The sequence below is a fragment of the Octopus bimaculoides genome, chromosome Z (assembly GCF_046866305.1).
Source record: "Octopus bimaculoides isolate indiv1 chromosome Z, ASM4686630v1, whole genome shotgun sequence".
NCBI lineage: Eukaryota > Metazoa > Mollusca > Cephalopoda > Octopoda > Octopodidae > Octopus > Octopus bimaculoides.
The window spans coordinates 51,113,836-51,134,219 of NC_142944.1; the positions used below are offsets into that span (position 1 = coordinate 51,113,836).

Genomic DNA, 20,384 nt, shown 5'->3' on the forward strand with positions numbered 1-20,384 from the left:
GAGATAGAGAGAGCGTGTTCTCCCTCTCTATCTCTCTCCCTCCCTTACACACATTTATCTCTCTTTCTTTCTTTCTTTCTTTCTTTCTCTCTCTCTCTCTCCCTGTCTCACACACACAGCAACATTACACACACACACATGCTGCTCTATCACACTAACAAAAGAACTTCACATACACACCACACTTTCTGTCTGGCATACTCACTATAAAAAGATAGCGTCTATTTCTTTTTGGCAACATGTGTTTTGTGTGTAATGTTGCTGTGTGTGTGTGTGAGAAAGAAAGAAAGAAAGAAAGAAAGAAAGAAAGAGAGATAACTGGCATGTGTATGTAAGGAGGGGGGGAGAGAGGGGGGAGAGAGAGAGAGAGAGGGAGAGAGAAAGAGAGAGAGAGAGAGAGAGAGAGGACTTTTTTCTGTTTGATTGCTGCTTACCACACAGACGCTGGCAAAGAAATGTATCTCTCCTTCACCCTCCCTCTCACAAACATACAATCCCTCTCTCTCTCTCTCTCTCTCTCGCTCTCTACTTCAGCGTGTACGCACAGATTTGACTTCGCCATGTCAACAAACTTCAAAATTGGTAAAAGTTTATCGATTTTTACAGCTATACGCGAGTGCCTCTGAGAGAAAAATTTCGCTAAAATGCACATAAAGTCATGGCACATCACCTCCTAAAATTGGAGCGACATGCGTGCTAATTTGTGGACGTGCATAAACCACATTCACGTACACACACACACACACACACACACACACACAAACATCCTCTGTTTTATAGATATTGATACTCGGGCTAAACTCGAACAGCGGAGTCGTCAGAATTTTGGATAATTCTTTACTAGCGCTTTTGTTTGTTCAACCGAACTCTTTTAAGATAATGTACAGAACATTTCTTCCGTCTTCTCAGAAATCGAAAAGTAGGTGTTGCTTTGCTTTGTTTAAAAAAGAAGTTTTGTATTGGGGGTGAGAAAGGGAGAAAGAGAGAAAGATAGAAGGGAGAAGTAAGAGAAAGAAAAACAGAGAGGAGAGGAAGAGATAAAGAGAAAGAAGTTCCTTATCAATTATATTGGATCGATGTTGTCAGTCCATTGAAATTTAATTACAATTCAAGAGGCTTTTCGTGATTCAGTCATTGTTTACGAAAGCATCTCTTCCTCACTCTTTTTTTCTTCTCTTATTATATACATACTCTTTTACTTGTTTCAGTCATTTGACTGTAGCCATGCTGGAGCACCGCCTTTTAGTCGAGCTAATCGACCCCAGGACTTATTCTTTGTAAGCCTAGTACTTATTCTATCAGTCTCTTTTTGCCGAACCACTAAGTTACGGGGATGTAAACACACCAGCATCGGTTGTCAAGCGATGTTGGGGGGACAAACATAGACACACAAACATATACACACATACATATATATATACATATATACGACGGGCTTGTTTCAGTTTCCGTCTACCAAATCCACTCACAAGGCTTTGGTCGGCCCGAGGCTATAGTAGAAGACACTTTGTCCAAGGTGCCACGCAGTGGGACTGAACCCGGAACCATGTGGTTGGTGAGCAAGCTACATATTAATGTATTTGTAAATATACACATTAGGATTAGAAAAGTGATATATATGTGGTCAACCCATTGGGATATAATTGCAATTTAAGGTGTCATTTTAAATTCAGTCATTGTTTTCGAAAGCATCTTTCTCGCTTTCCCTCAATGAATATATACACTAGGATTTAAAAAGTTGTGTGTGTGTGTGTGTGTTGTTTTGTTTTGTTTAGAAGAGGAGAAAGAAAAATAGAGGAAGGAAAAGAGCAGAGAGTAGAAAGTAGAAGAAAGCATGTCTGTTGACATGATGCTAAATGGATGATGCTAAAGGACCTCTCAAGATGTCGATTTTAGGAAGAAGGATGAGAAAGAAAAAGAAGGAAAATGAAAGGGAAATACAAAGAGAGAAAAGCTTCTTTTCAATTACGTTGTATCGATGTGGTCGATTCGTTGAAATTTAATTACAATTCAAGATGTCATTCATGATTCAGATATTTATTTTTTGTTTTTAAACTCTCTCTCTCCCCTTCTCTTATCATATACCTATTCACATGTTTGTAGATAGACACATTACATTTAGAGGATTCAGAAGGTGATTCTTAAGTGAGTACAGTCAGTTATAGAGAATGAAATAAATTCAGAGTCCTAAATCCACTGAAAACATACATTCTCTCCAATGTTGATTGATTTCAAAATACGTTTGGAGAGGGCCAAACTGGAGTAGTCAAGTACTCGCATTCTTTCTCCCCAGACGTATTAGCTGGGCACGGTCCATGTGTTAGCTAACTATGTAGTGTTCATAATTTGTTTCATTTGAAGGGGTATTCGTGCATATTGTCTTTGCTTCTCTTTCAAACGTTTAGTTTTGGAGAGAATTTTTTGATAAAATGTATTTCCATTGCCTTTCGGAAGCTTGGGTCATCCCTTGAACATTTGTAGAAGGGAAAGATCTTGAATTTTCCTTCACCACATATTTTCCGATCTTTACTCAGTGGAATCTTGCGTAGTTCCTCTTGTCGGGTGTATTATCTGTGCACGCTGGCAAAGGAAATTATTGGTTTTGCCAATATAATTTTCCTTGCAGCTGGGGAAAGTAATGCAGCATATATCAGATTCTTTGAACGAGAATCCACTCATGAATTTTATGTCTATTTGAAGCGGTTGTTGTTGTTGTATGTTCCACATTTGCTATCTCCACATTTAAGGAGAATTCTGATTCACTCTCTGATGTGAATTTTGCACTTGTCAGGTGTTATTTTAAGATTTTTAGGGCTGGCACCTACTGTTGCGAAAGGGCTTTTCATCAACCAGATTTTTCATTTTGGGTGCTTGTATATACGTGTGTATGCATGTATATGAATAGATAGATAGATAGATAGATAGATAGATATATAGATAGATAGATAGATAGATAGATAGATAGATGGATGGATGGATGGATGGACGGACGGACGGACGGACGGACGGACGGACGGACGGACAGACAGACAGACAGACAGACAGACAGACAGACAGACAGACAGACAGACAGATAGATAGAGAGACAGATAGATAGATCAAAACAGTTTGATTTAAATTCATTGGTATGCGTAGATTCATGCAAATATGCATATGTACATATGAATGAGTACGCATATGCGTGTATGTGTATGCATGTGTGCGTATGCGTGTGTACGTGTGTGTGTGTGTGTGTGCGAGCCAATGTACAGATGCGTACGCTTGTATCAATATACACATGCACGCAAATATAGAATTATATACTTGCACATGCCGCCCCTTCCTACTCCCCTCGCCTCGCAGAACCTAATCACCATGTGGTCTATTTCCTTCCTCCACGCAGTCAATTTCCCGTTCACCATGCGATATTTTCCAGTTAACTGTTATCCATATATTAACATCAAACCACGACAATGCAGCCCACCTTACGGTAATAACATTCAGCTTCTGTCATTCAAATTCAAAATGGCTGACGATTACAATCACGCTTGAAACTCAGGAGTGCCAACAAATTTGAATCATACTGTTTTGATCTATACATGTAACTCCCAATAAATTGGTTGAGTGTCCTTTCGTTTTTCCACTCGCTCGTATACATACATACATACATACATACATACATACATACATACATACATACATACATATATATATATATACGTGTATATATATATATATATATATATATATATATATATATATATATATATACATATATAAAGGCGTGGCTGTATGGTAAAAAGCAAAAGCTTATATATATATATATATATATATATATATATATATATATATATATATATATATGTATATATATATATATATATATATATATATATATATATATATATATATATGTATATATATATATATATATATATATATATATATATATATATATATATATATATATATATATATATATATATATATATATATATATATATATATATATATATATATATATATATATGCGAGTAAAAATAAATACAAAAAAGGTGGGGGGGTTTTGTATGATTGTGTATAGAGGAATATATTATTTTGTTTAAAAGAGTTCCAACACTGTCTGTTTTTTATGTTTTATTTATATTCCTGCAGAACTAATGTGGGGTATAGAATATGGAATATACAATATATAATATAATATATAATATACAATATAAAATAAAATAAAAATGGATGGCACCATGAAAGAAAGTATTGAATGTAGATGAAATATTGAGTGTTCAATATAAAGGATCAAATATATAAATATATAAATATAAATATATAAAGGCGACTCGAGTTTCAGGGCTATTTCCCTTCGTCATGTCCGATATGACAGACTTTATATATATATAAGCTTTTGCTTTTTACCATACAGCCACGCCTTAATATATGTATATATATATATATATATATATATTCCAAGAAAGTTAGAGGTTGTGAATCCAACCAACTAAGGGATAATATCTATCCAATATATTGCTGGTAGAATACCCAATTATTAAATCACAAGTGCTTTTTCATTGCATGACAATTACATTACCGAGTGTAATAAATGGCTGAGGGTAAAGAGTTATTTTACCGTTAATTTATAGAGCAATAAGAAAATGGAGGGGATCAAGAGGTGGTATTCATCAACTTTTAGACATTATATAATGTCAATTTATTTATTTACTAAAAGGACAACTATAACAATATACATACATGTATAACATATTATGCTTTACATACATAATATATAAAATATAAAAATATCAGTAATTATTAAAATATAACATATAGCAATAGAAAATATATATAAGTTTATGTATTATTGTTATAATCATATTATATAATTATAATGATACGAACTACTGCATTAATCCTCCCTTCTAAACACATCTAATACGTATGTACCTATAAGTGTGTTTGTACGGAAGTATATATGTATATATATATGTATGTGTATGTATGTGTATGTGTGTATATATATGTGTGTTCCTCATGCATATACAGTTTCATTCTTACATAACTATAATTGTCCTTTTAGTAAATAAATATACATAATATAATGTCTATAAGTTGATGAGTACCACCTATTAATCACCTCCATTTTCTTATTGCTCCCTCCCCCTCTCTCTCTCTATATATATACACACATACATGCTTACATACATACATACACACACACACACACACACACACACACATATATATATATATATATATATAAATGTATATGTACAGTGGGGGGGGGGGAATATATATTCGTACATGTCAAAAATTCTTTATTTATTTAATTTCTAATGACCATGAATGGGATATACCAATACTATATTTGCATACACATGCATAAACTAAGAATATGCAAAAGAATCTAATAGATTATAATAACTAATGAATTTCTATACAAATATAAATATTTAGGGGTGAAAAAAGTATTCGTACAGAACATAAATAACTGATAATTCTGATTTAATACTTCGTAGTATTCTTTTCCACTTCAACCAATCTCTTCTTGTATTTCTTAATCAATGACTCGCATGTTTCTTTAGGAATTTTTTCTCATTCTTCTTGACAAATTTTCTTCAAATCTGGAATGCACGTTGGGGCTCTTGAATGAGTTTTAATTTTCAAATAACGCCACAAATTTTCAATGGGGTTCAAGTCATGTGACTGGCTTGACCTTTCTAATAATTTTATATTGTGATTGACAATCCATTTTTGGTAGACTTCGCCGTGTGCTTAAAGTCATTATCCTGTTGTAAAACCCACCCTTCACAAAGCTGGAGCTTTTCTACAGAGTCTCATAAATTATTGTTCAAAATATTTTGGTACATCTCTGCATTCATTCTACCATCTATCACATGTAAATTGCCAGTGCCATTTGCAGAAAAACACCCCTACACAATGATGTTGCCACCTCCAAACTTTACAGTAGGAATTGTGTTTTTCGGTGAATAGGTGGTAACATCTTTCCTCCAAACATGGCTACGCGAATTTCGTCCAAACAATTCAATTTTCGACTCGTCTGTCCAAAGAACATTTTCCCAGAATGTATCAGATTTATCTTTATGTTCATAAACACATTTTAAACAGGCATCTCTATGCCTTTTAGTGAACAGAGGAGTTTTTCTAGGAGAGCATGACTTCAGTTCATTCCTATGAAGTTCATTGCTGATTGTTCATAGTGTAACACTAGTCCCTGAAGCTAACAAATCTTTTCTTGCAACTCCTTTCTGGTGATCATTGCGTTTTTTTTTCGATTCTTTGCTTCATTTTTCTTAAAGATGTAGGGGAAATCTTGCGTGGTGCACCGGATCTTATTCTGTTTTCAACAGTTGCCGATTTTTTATATCGTTGAATAAATGAAGATATGGTAGAAAATGGAATACAAAGAGTCTCTGATATTTTCCTGTAACTTTTACCTGCTTTCCACTGTTCAATAATTAAGTTTTTCACTGAATTTGTGAGTTCTCTACTTTTCGCCATTATTAAGACACTACTTTATGTTGTCTCAGTGCTGAATGAAGATGCTAGCATTTTGACACTTAAAAATGACCATTGATAAGATTATTGGAACAAACGAGAAAGTTCTAGTAAAAAAAATATTATTTTAACAGTATTTTGTGGCATAGAAACTCATAAATTTATTCTGTACAAATACTTTTTTCGCCCCTAAATATTTATAATTGTATATAAATTCATTAGTTACTATAATTTATTAGTTTCTTTTGCATATTCTTAGTTTATGCATGTGTATGCAAATATAGTGTTGGTATATCCCATTTATGTTCATTAGAAATTAAATAAAGAATTTTGACATGTACGAATATCTATTACCCCCCACCCCCACACACACACATACACATATATACACAAGTATATATAAAGTATATATATATTCACACACACACACACACACACACACACACACACACACACACGTATATGATATATAAGCACGTGAGCTGGCAGAACCATTAGCATACCAGGCAAAATGCTTTGCATCATTTAACAATAGACGCAGGAGTGGCTGTGTGGTAAGAAGCTTGCTTCCCAACCACATGGTCCAGGGTTCAGTCTCACTACGTGGCACCTTGGGCAAGTGTCTCCTGCTATAGCCTCGGGCCTTGTGAGTGGATTTGGTAGTTGTTGAAGATGAGGATGAACAGCTGTATGGTTTGAATTAAGCTTTATTGCCAATTCTTCAACTGATGATGCAAGATTTTCTCCAAATAATGCCTCAAGGAGCTTATCATCAAATTCAACTGGACGTTCTGTTCGATCTTTATCTTCAAGGCTGAACTCTTCACTTCTGAATTTTGCAAACCATCTTCTGCAAGTTCTTTCATTGAAGCATTCTTTCCCATAAACTGAGTGTATGTTTCGAGTCGTTTTGGCTGCAGAGTTTCCTTTTTTTTTGTACTCATAAAGCATTATGTGCCTTAAATGCTCTTTGGAAACTTCCATGCTAGAAAGGGTTTTAATCAAAGAAATTTTAATTCTATTATTCTGTAAAATAATATTTAATTAGTTTAAATGTACAAAAATGCATAAAAATAATTTTTTATTCCATTAGACATTCTAAAATAGTATTAAATTTCATTCAATTTTAAAAAAGGTAAACTCGGACAGAACTTATGGGGTGACCTGATATATATGGGCGCAGGCATGGCTGTGTGTAAGACGCTTGCTTCCCAACTACGTGGTTCCAAGTTCAGTCCTACTGCCTGACACCTTGGACATGTATCTTCTACTATAGCCTCGGGCAGAGGAAAGCCTTGTGAATGAATTTGTTAGTATTAATATATAGTAGGAGATAGATTTCGTATTAGACTTTTATTAGGTACAAACAAACTAACCCGTTATGCTCATGCATAAACAAATCCAAACGTCCTATGGACAATCAATGTATGACCAAAAATATGATATATAAGTGCACTGTAAACACTAGGGGAGGCCCCTACGTACATATGAGAGCCTTGGAAGATATTTTCAAAAATTGATATCGTAACCGCTTTACCAGCTCTCGAAAAATTCTTAAAAGGCATGTAACATCACTGACTGATTTTATTTGGAGGCTCAAGGAAGTGAAGGCAATATATGACCTGACCTGGTCTGTAATCAAACATGCGAAACCCTACAACACATTATCTCGGAAATACCAGCTATTTTCCGAAGAGTCGCTTTCAAAGGAGCGCATTATAAGTAGATTTACGAAACAATTACCCAGATGCCTACATGCAGCTAAACACAAATTCACAAATTACAATTTTAACCATATCTAACTAATGTAAACCTAATACCCAATTAATCCACCTGAATTAAAAAGAACAGTATCGGAACAACATGTACTTAGATACGTAACTTTACAATCTAGGTGTGTGTATATATATATATATATATATATAGATAAATGTATCTATATATGTATATATGTGTATATGAGTATACGTAATTGTATGGGTGTATGGTTTTACGTGTATGTGTGTGTATATGGGTCTACGTACGTATCTATACACATATTTATATTTGTCAGTGTATGTATATGTATACTTATGTATGTATGTGTGTATATATATATATATATATATATATATATATATATATATATATATATATATATATATGTATGTATGTATGTATGTATGTATGTATGTATGTGTATATGCACGAACATGATAATATTTGTCTAAGTATTAATCTTCGTTTCACTTTCTACTTTCTTTTTTCTTCTTAGCTGTGACGACAGCAAAAGCTGATTACGTCATTTTATCTAAACTGGAACGAAAGTTTTCAATGTTCATATTTGAATGAAGTTTTTGTCTTTCTATAATATTATTTACTTTCATTCATTCCCAAACTTGGTGGGTATATAACAACAAGCCAGCCGACACTAGAAATCTCTAGTGAGACTTCTTTATCAATGTTCCTGAAGAGACCCAGACTGATGGGTCGAAACATATGTTTTGCCTAATAAAAGTCTAATACGAAATACATCTCCTACTATTAATTAATACTATTACCCTAACTGCCATTGCGAAGTTCCTGAAGTAAGTCCAACAGAAGTGTACCACAACTACGGATGACAAGAGGTAGCCTAAACTGTACCGGTGCTCTTACTCAAGATTTAAACACACTAATCTAATTATACGTATTTACCTGAATGTTCTATTATATATGGCGGAGGTAAAGAATACGTACACCACCGGATTTCGGCGTAACAAAACCCCTAACCCTAACCCTAACCCTAAACCCTAACCCTAATCCTAAAATTAACCCTAAACCCTAACCCTAACCCTAATCCTAACCCCAACCCTAATCACCGGGTGTACGTATTCTTTACCTTCGCCCTATATATATATATATATATATACATATATACGACGGGCTTCTTTCAGTTTCCGTCGACCAAATCCACTCACAAGGCTTTGGTCAGCCTGAGGCTATAGTAGAAGACACTTGCTCAAGGTCCCGTGTGTTTGTGTGTGTGTGTGTGTGTGTGTGTGTGTGTGTGTGTGTGTGTGTGTGTGTGTGTGTGTGTGTGTGTGTGTGCATACTCACGCGTACGAAAACTGGAACTGAAAAGATATTTTCTCATAGTTTTTCTGTCTCTGTGATTCACAAGTACTTAAATACATTTTTGTCCTCTCCACAAAAGAAAGCGAACATCTTGTAGGTATAATAAGACAATTTAAAATTTGCTTAAGGGAAACGGTAATAATTTTCGAACCATTTCATTTGTAGGAGACAACATTGAATATTCATTTGATATTCTGAAGTCGATGACAATTTGACTAGCAAATTTGTTAATACATTTACGCGCGCAAAAACTAGTATTTATACGAGTCAGTAATTGATATGTTCAATATATTACCGATCAAATTGATAATAAACGGATGATCGAATACCGTTTGAAATATATCCTTTTAATATCATTTTACTATTTATAATAATTAATATCGTTTTTCTATTCACTTAATATTCTAAAGTTACTGTTAATTTATAAAAAAGAGAAAAACGAAAGCTTTCTCTTTGTATGTATTCCCTCACAGCAGTTTGTATAATCACGAGTCAATAGTTTACATATACAATTATTACTGATAAAATTGACTATAAACAGATAATCAAATAACATTTTTCAAAAATGAAGTCGAATTCTGTGAAACTTGAAATATATCTTTTAATATATTTTTCGTTTGTACATAAATAAAGACTACTATTTCCGATGATAAGCACGTAATCTCATAGTGAACAAAAGTTATTAGATAACGCGCAATGATCGGGTCAAAATATTTTTAAACTATTATTTTTGATATTATAATTAGAATGAAGGACTTCCCCTAGTTACGATTTTTGCTTTAATAAATCCGAAAGTTGAAGTTATCATTTTCGGGTTCTTGGTTTAGTTGTAGATTTTCGAAAAAAAGATGAAAACCAAGACGTTATTCTAAACAATCTCCCGGCATTCCTGACGCCTCCCCTTGTGAGTCCTTTTCGTCTTCGAGTTCTATACTGTCTTCTCCGCCTCGTTTTCCTCGGTCTGACTGCAACATTCTGCCGCCTGTTGCTTCTTTTCGATGAAACACGTCGATAAAGAGTCATTTTGCTCTTAATAAAGTATATACCGACATCCAATCTCCAATGGATTCGATAAACGGTTGAAAATCCAGGAAAATATTAAATGACGTTCTTAAATGACGTCCTTAAATGACGTCATTCAGATGGACGACAACTGTCTTCTTATATATGTTAATGGTTGTTAAAAAACAAGAATTGAGAGTTGAATTGTTACTGCTTGAATAACCAATGGTTCTTATCCAGTCGCCATCGCTGTTTTATAACACTGGGCAAAATATTTACCTCTTAATTAGGTCGATCTATTCAACTAGATTTCTTCAGAAAAAGGTTTACCGATGTAAGCTACAATGGCGACTATAATGAATGCCTATTTCTTTAGCGTTCTCTTTTTTTGACTTCGGCTTTTTACTTTCATACATATCCGCGCGTGCGCAGGCACACACGCACAGTCCCTTTATATCTTTTAATTACTTGATACTGTGGAAATTGTAATGAATTTTCCTAGACTGTAAAACAAATTAGATACAAACTGAAAAATATTTTCTTTTAATGCACGTTTTCTGATTTTATTTATTGATGAATGTACAGTAATATTTTGAAGTCTATTAGTTGATGGCGCATCTGAGAAGGGTTCGATCTTTTATCCGAAATTCCGAAATCAGATTTTTTTTTTTTTTTTCGAATGAGAGAATATACCGGAAAATGCTCAGAAGCTTCTCAATGAATATGCAGTTGCTACAAGTCACGCTTCGCGCTGTTTGCTGTTGAGTTTTACAGGTCGGAACATGAGCTGCTGATGCTTCGCATTGAGCCGTCAGCTGTTCGAGAGCCATGCGTTGAACCATTAGCAGTTTGGGAGCTGTGCATTGAGCCACGCTTTGAGCTGTCAACGGTTTAGGAGCCGCGCGTTGAATCGGCAGCTGTTACGCACCACTGAGCCGTCAGCTGCTAGGAATAACATCACCCAATGGCCTGTTGAGAAAAAAATGTAATAATATGGCTATGAAATTGGTAAAAGTGAAACCTTTGGAAACTGAAACTTTTACAAGCCAAGTGCTTATTCTATCGGTCTCTTATATCGAACGGCTAAGTTACAAGGACGTAAACACACTAACAGCTATTGTGAAGCGGTTGTAGGGAGACAAAGACATGACACATAAACGCGCGCGCGCACACACACATATTTACACATGGCCAAGTGGTTAGGCTATTGCACTCTCGATCGCTAGATCGCGATTTCAATTCCTAGACCGAGTGGGGTGTTGTGTTCTTGAGCAAAACATTTCATCTCGCATTGCTCTGCAATCACTTCGACACCTGGCGTGTGGTACACCTGTGTGCACCTGTTCAGACAACAACCATTTGATGAAGGGGAGCGAGTTAATGTGCAGCGCGAACATTTGATTCATTATAAACAAATCATTTGTGCAGGTCGTTCGGCAAAGACTGAACGTTCATACGTCGTCTTCGACGGGCTGAGACCCACTTCGGTCATGAATGACCATGGGTTTGCACCTATAAAGTTACCCTCCCAGGTACAAGTCCGGGCAAAGTTGTTTACGGAAGACCAGCAGTCGCCATGCATACCAGCCTCCCCTCACCACGCCACCAATGTTATCCAAGGGAAAGGCAAAGGGGCCGAAACAGCTTGGCACCTGTGACGTCGCAACTCATTTCTACAGCTGAGTGAACTGGAGCAACGTGAAATAAAGTGTCTTGCTCAAGAACACAACACGCAGCCCGGTCGGGGATTCGAACGCACAACCTCACGATCGTAAGCTCGACGCTCTAACCACTGAGCCATGCGCCTTCACACTTCGACGGGAGAGCCCATATATACATGTATATATATATATATATATATATATATATATATATATACATATACATATATATATATATATATATATATATATATATATATATATATATATATATATATATATATATATATATATATACATACATATATATATATATAAACTGACATACATACATACATACATGTAGCAGGAATATTTAGTCACTACGCCCAATGTGACGATTGGCTAGAATAAGGTCATTCTGACCAATCGAGACACCACCAAGAGCTTACCTCCTGCAGAGACTATATTTTGAAGATGTTTCTCTGAGCCAACTTTTTGCTATAAAAGCATCTCATCTCAGGCACCTAAGGCAGAGCGCCAGAGCTGTGAGACAGAGCGCACACAGCGCTAAAAGCTGTCACACAAAGACAAAAATCACAACTCTCCACAATTTGCTCGTTCGTAGTAACGATATCTTTCCTTATAAACGAAGAAAATAATGCTTCCTTAATTGAAAATCTCTCAACCGGGTTTCTGTCTTTATCATTTCTCCATCTTCGTTACATATATATATATATATGTGTGTGTGTACACACACACATAAATAATACAGATTAAGTACAGGACATCACCAACGAGCGACAAAACGTAAACACACGCGAGATAAGTACAGGACAAAATAAAAAAATATATACGTTAAGGACAGGACATCAACGACGAGTGAAAAATATGTAAACACATAACGAGAGACAAGTACGTGACAAAATACCAAAAGGAGTATAACTCTTCCTCAGTTGTCCACTATTTATTACTCCCTATTTCGAGCTTTCAACGACAAGATAGGAAAACTTCATAAGACAGCAGCATCCAGAGATTTTAAAAATATAAAATTTGTGGAGAGTTAGGGCTTCGAACGAACAAACAGCAACAGAGTGGAAGGAACAGAGTAAACAAGAGAGAAATAGCCTGTAGTCACGTGTGAGCAAGCAGGCAGAAGGGAAGGTGGACAAGAGAGAGGATGTGGGAAACAGACAAAGGGAGTGAGGGGAAGAGAGAAGGAACGAAAGATAGTAAGGAGTGAAAGAAAGACAGAGGACAGCAAAGAAGGAGAGGGGACAAATGAAAAAAAATAACAAAGTGGATTATAGAGGGATAAAAAGAAAAATGAAAGCAAAGTTTGAAGTCTAAGAAATTATAAATAAATGTAAGAACTTACTGTAGACAAGGTTGTGTGGCGTTTTATATATATATAATGTATGAATTCTGAACCAACCGTAACAATTTTCGACTGATATTAACAGAAAAAAATGACTAATCGCATTTGTAGCATCAAGGGAACAACTTATGAGAAAAATACTCCCTCACCTAATATTACGTTAAAGGGGAACAACTTTAATAAGTTTTAGCAAAAGTTGTGTGTCCACACTATTACTACTTGAAACATCAATGATCAAAAGATTATTCTTTTGTTTAATAAATATGCAATATGATTATCAGAAAACAAAGTGACACCGGGTTTCATTCCCACTTCGTGGCACCTTCGAAGGATGTCTTCTGCTGTAGACCCGGGCCAACCAAAGCCTTGTCAGTGGATTTGGTAGACAGAATCTGAAAGAAGCGGCGAGCTGGCAGAAACGTTAGCACTCCGGGCGAAATACTTTTGACTTTACCTTTCATCCTTTCTGGATCGATTAAATAAGTACCAGTTACGCACTGAGGTCGATATAATTGACCGTTTGTCTGTTCTTGTTTGTCCCTTCTGTGTTTAGCCCCTTGTGGGCAATAAAGAAATAAGAAGCTGAAAGAAGATTCTTGTGTGTGTGTGTGTGTGTCTGCCTGTGTCTGTGTGTGTTTATGTTTGCCCCGTCGGCAAACGAGGCAAAAATCTTACTGCAGCTCTTTTCACTCAATTCCTCGCGCAAAATTCGTGGCAGGAGCTCCAGGACATACCAGTCACATCAATAAGTTCGTCAATTGTTCGGTAACGGTCCTCCAAGATCAGTTCATGATATTTCGTGATGCTTTCATTCGTTCAGGAGGTCGACGGTCGTCCTGAACGAGATTGGTCTTCAAGCGACAAGTGACCAGTCGTAACCTTGTGTTTTGCTCATGGCAGCGTCTTTGTAAGTTATTGAAACATGACAACTATTTCAGCCACTGTTTTCCCCAGCATAAAACAGAATTTCTCAGAAGCACGCTGTTCCTTCGTTTCAGCCATCGAACAGGAGAGAAGCACTGACAAACAAAGACGGACCACATGAAAGTACGACCCCACCGGACGAGACGACGCCAGTCGGCAGACTTATGCTTGAGGGTCGAATCTAGCGGCGGAAGCCTGAACTAAAACGGATTTGTCCCACAGAGAACGTTTCCGGTTACTTTTAGGTAACCCTTCGTGTATATATATAAAAATACAGTAAGATATAATGATTAATATATTATGATATACTAAATGCATTATAATGTAGGTGGATATAGGAATTAAAAATCAAAAAGGTAAAATACATAAATAAGGGTGTAAATAGCACCTGAAATTGCCAGAATTAGGAGCTAAAAAATATAACTCAAATATCCACACGAAATCACCAGCCTCATGAGATGTTCCGGTACTGCGAGGAGCAAGCCACATCTTTCTCCAACGAGATAAAACCGACAGAATGAAGATGTCTGATAACACCCTATCACGTGATATATATGTATAAGCAATAAATTAACAAGAGAAATACGATCGACAATCTAACAATTTATTTATATTATAATCTGTATATATATATATATATATATATATATATGTAACGGTAATATAGGGAGAATTCACAAAAAAAAGCAACTGACGAAGACAGGTGGTATAGAAGACAAATAGATGTATTAGTATAACGCTCGGGAATTGAAAAAGTCTTTAACATTTCGAGCCTACGCTCTTCCACAGAAAGGAACACAGAAAGAAACAAGGAGAGAAAAAAATGTGTGTAGTGGTTAGCGATCTATCATATATATATATATATATATATATATATATATATATATATATATATATAAACCTTTGTATCTCTGTCTGTTCCCAATGCATTCTCAAGCGGCTCAACCAAATCAAATCAAATTTTACATGGTAATACTTTGAGACCCCAGGAGTGTCGGCATGTACTTTTGGGGGATTAAAACAATGCAACATTGGCACTGTTTCTGCATTATGTCTCGAAACCCGAAGAATAAAAGTGAAACCTTCGACGGAGTAAGTTATAGTTTCACTTTTAATAGTAGTTGAATAATATTCTTAACGTAGCTTTTTTTGTTGCAGTCGACGTCTTCTATGCAGTCTCACTAATTTAGGTTTAATCGAAATCAAATTTAGTTTTTTAAAACTATGTTTGACTAGTGATATGCTACATTTAGACATGAAATACTTAAAATCTGGTGCAGTGGAACAAAGGTTAAGAGCAAAAATGTATAGACCAAACTGGTTGACTGACAGGTAGTAACGCCCGACATCGACACTTTGAACCCACACCATTCTTTTAATTTTGATTAAGAATTATTATATTGATATTAATATGAAAGAGAAATGTTAAAGGAATATATTGGTAAAGGTTTCGTAAAATTTTATCCATTAGAAAAAAAGACATTTAATATTAATTCTGAAATTTTTATCAATTTTTGCGTGATATAAAAGGGACACTACTCAGGCATAACTTCAGATTTCTGCCCCTCAGCCCAATTTCGATGATCATAACTTTCAGAAAAATTGATATTTTTTAATGAAATTTTCTACGAATGTGTGATATATCATGTAGATTCCATATATACAAACTTTTGGGGGAGAAGTATTTTTGGAGGGGTAGGCTGGGGAATTTCGGAAAATTCACCGGACTCCACTTCAACTCGTAATAACTTTCAAGAAAATGGATATTTTTTTAATGAAATCTTCTACAAATATACCTCAGACTATGTAGATTTCGAAGACATAGGAATTTGGGGGGAAAATGATTGGGGGTTATTTTTGAGAACTGTTCCCCACTCGGGAGTATTTCGGAACAAGCAGTCCACATTTGCCTCCTCCTCTCCGTTAGTGTGTTTGTGCATCCGTAGATTTCCACTGAAGCAACAAACAGACAAATGAAGGCAAATGAAGCCCTCACCATAAAACTCGTTATGCTAAAAATAACAGCTAAATATCTAGTATACAGAAATATGTTATTAAGACAACTTATCTGTTGCATACGATTTTTTTTTCACTTTAAGTAAATTCCCAGGTAAACGTTTCTAATAGAAAGGCAGAAGAAACCAAAAACAAAAATAAGGAACATACACGCACAGCTAAATATAGAAGTGTAAAGTATAATTTGTTACATAATCTTTATAATAAACATGATATTGAATGTTATAATTCCCCGTTCGAATTTTTTTATTACGTGTGTGTGTGTGTGTGGAAATCTACGGATGCACAAATGCACAAAACGGAGAAAATTAAACAAATATGGACGACTTGTTCCGAAACAACACCGAGTGGGGAACAGTTCTCAAAAATAACCCTCAATTATTTCCCCCCAAAATTCCTATGTCCTTGGAATCTACATAGTCCGAGGTATGTTTGTAGAGAATTTCATTTAAAAATATCCATCTTCTTGAAAGTTAAGACGAAATAAAGTGGACTCCGGTGAATTTTCTGAAATACCTAACCCATCCCCTCCTAAAAAAAATTTCCCCAAAACATTTGGTATATTCGGAATCTACATGATATAATACATATTCGTAGAAAATTTCATTAAAAAATATCCATTTTTCTTAAAGATATAACCATCCAGAGTTAGGGGTGCAGAAATCTGTAGTTATGCCCCTTACTCATATATGAACCAAACTATTTCTTAGGGGCACGCACAACAAAAGATAAAAGACAACACTAATCGATACAAAGAGTTCTAATATGTTTTTTCATTAGTCTGAATTATTTTTTATAATAAAAAGGAAAACTTTTGCTGAATTTTTTGAAGTATGGTTTTTTAAAGTCCATTTTTGAATAAATTATTTTGATACCAAGATTATTTAATAAAATATTTTTATTTTATTTTGTCTTTGTGAGCAGTACTGAATCATGTAGTAGGGCTGTTCAGAAAAGGCAATTGACAAAAATTCAAATATTTTAACGGTCAGTTTTCACTATTTTAAAATTTTCAAATAAGGAGTTGATTATTTACGTGCTACAAATGACTTTATTTTTAATTTATTTATTAATTTTATAGTAAATAGAATATGATTATTTGTGGCTTTGTCTTTATGAGCAGTACTGAAGTCTGTAGTAAGGCTGTTTAGAAAAGGCAAATGCTACTTGTAATTATATTCTATTCAATATTAATTTGATTTAATTTATTTAAAATAAAGTTATTTTATTAAATTTGTATCCTCATTTTTTTTTTTTTTTTTTACTATTTTCAAAATTCTTTAAATATATTCATTTGTAACTTTGTCTCTGTACAGTACCGAAATTACAGTATGTAAATTATGTCCAGAAAAGGCAAAGTTGCAATGATTATCATTCATTTTTAATTTAATTTCTAAATGGGAATTAGTCAAATGAAAAAATCAAAATTTTGTTTGAATTTTCTTGGAAATTTTTGAATTCAAAATGACTACAAAAAATGGTAATTTTATATATTTTTAATTAAAATGTTACTATTACTACAATGCCTGTAAAACCACTGAACTAGCCAATGAAAAATGTAGATGCATACTAACAATATTCTTCACAATTAAAAGTAGAGGACAAGAAAAAACTCATTAAAATTAGAGTTTAAAATATTGCTGCTAGAATTAGAATTTAAAATTTTTTTATTAATTCATTTAGTGCAAAAAATAGAATTAAAATTAAAAAGAAAAAGTGAAATTAATTGAACTTTAAAAAAATTATGAAAAAGTACCTAAGAGGTCCTTTTTAATCTAAACTCTAGCAGCAATATTTTAAACTCTAATTTTAATGAGTTTTTTCTTGTCCTTTACTTTTCCAGGTTTAATTGTTAAGAATATTGTTAGTATGCATCCACATTTTTCATTGGCTAGTATATATATGTACGTATATATGTGCATATATATATATATATATATATATATATATATGTGGAAGCAAGGTCTAGAACTGAAGGGCCTTAGAGTCAACCTAGCTAAAACCAAAATCCTAATAAGTAGGAAGGTAGATAAAACACAAACCCCTTCAGGTAGATGGCCCTGCTCAGTATGTAGAAAAGGAGTAGGTAGTAACTCTATAAGATGTACCCGGTGCAAGCTATGGACACATAAGAGGTGCAGCAACATCAAAGGCAGGTTAACTAGCAAGTTAGTTTTTGTTTGTGGCAGATGTTCAGGTGCAATAAAGACTGCAAACAAACAGGAAACAACTTCTATCTCATTCCAGGGTGAAAAACTAGAGGTAGTCGATAGCTTCCGCTATCTGGGCGACCAAGTTAGTAGTGGGGGTGGGTGCGCTGAAAGTGTAGCTGCTAGAATAAGAATAGCCTGGGCAAAGTTTAGAGAGCTCTTACCCCTGCTGGCGACAAAGGGACTCTCACTCAGAGTAAAAGGCAGACTGTATGACGCATGCGTACGAACAACCATGCTACATGGCAGTGAAACATGGGCTGTAACTGCTGAGGACATACGTAAGCTCGCAAGGAATGAAGCCAGTATGCTCCGTTGGATGTGTAATGTCAATGTGAATACCCGTCAGAGTGTAAGTATCTTGAGAGAAAAGCTGAACATTAGAAGCATCAGTTGTGGCGTGCAAGAGAGACGATTGCGCTGGTATGGACATGTGGTGAGAATGGAGGAGGATAGCTGCGTGAAAAAGTGCCACACCCTAACAGTTGAGGGAACCCGTGGAAGAGGTAGGCCCAGGAAGACCTGGGCTGAGGTGGTGAGGCAAGACCTTCGTACATTGGGCCTCACCGAGGCGATGACTACGGACCGAGACCTTTGGAAATGGGCTGTGCGTGAGAAGACCCGGCAAGCCAAGTAAGATCGTTGCCAGTGCCCCTGGACTGGTTCTTGTGCGGGTGGCACATGAGATGCACCATTTTGAGCGTGGCCGTTGCCAGTACCGCCTGACTGGCTCCTGTAGGATTTTCGAGCGAGATCGTTGCCAGTGCCCCTGGACTGGCTTGTGCGGGTGGCACATAAAAGACACCATTTCGAGCGTGGCCGTTTTCGTGCGGGTGACACGTAAAAGCACCCACTACACTCTCTGAGTGGTTGGCGTTAGGAAGGGCATCCAGCTGTAGAAACTCTGCCAAATCAGACTGGAGCCTGGTGTTGCCATCCGGTTTCACCAGTCCTCAGTCAAATCGTCCAACCCATGCTAGCATGGAAAGCGGACGTTAAACGATGATGATGATATATGTATATATGCAGTAAAGGAGTAGGTAGTAACTCTATAAGATGTACCCGGTGCAAGCTATGGACACATAAGAGGTGCAGCAATATGAAAGGCAGATTAACTACAAAGTTAGTCTTTGTATGTGGCAGATGTTCAGGTGCAATAAACACTGTAAACAACTTCTATCTCATTCCAGGGAGAAAAACTAGAGGTAGTCGATAGCTTCCGCTATCTGGGCGACCAAGTTAGTAGTGGGGGTGGGTGCGCTGAAAGTGTAGCTGCTAGAATAAGAATAGCCTGGGCCAAGTTTAGAGAGCTCTTACCTCCGCTGGCGACAAAGGGCCTCTCACTCAGGGTAAAAGGCAGACTGTATGACGCATGTTTACGAACAGCCATGCTACATGGCAGTGAAACATGGGCTGTGACTGCTGAGGACATGCGTAAGCTCGCTAGGAATGATTGGAGCCTGGTGTAGCCATCCGGTTACACCAGTCCTCAGTCAAATCGTCCAACCCATGCTAGCATGGAAAGCGGACGTTAAACGATGATGATGATATATATATATATATATATATATATATTCTTTTATTTGTTTCAATTATATTCTTTGTTAATTCCAAACCATTTATTTTATT

The 20,384-nt window shown here is 35.6% G+C and overlaps 1 long non-coding RNA gene across 2 annotated transcripts; it reads right to left on the bottom strand.

Annotated features, from left to right (window-relative positions):
• Positions 1-10,169: 10,169 nt before the first annotated feature.
• LOC128249586 (uncharacterized) lies at positions 10,170-15,195 on the bottom strand. Of its 2 annotated transcripts, none has more exons than XR_016244779.1 (2): positions 14,918-15,195; positions 10,170-11,556 (listed from the first exon to the last, which is right to left on the bottom strand). It is a non-coding gene; the product is annotated as an uncharacterized LOC128249586 (long non-coding RNA). The 2 variants fall into 2 exon arrangements; XR_016244778.1 differs by having other exon boundaries at positions 13,606-15,195.
• Positions 15,196-20,384: the final 5,189 nt, after the last annotated feature.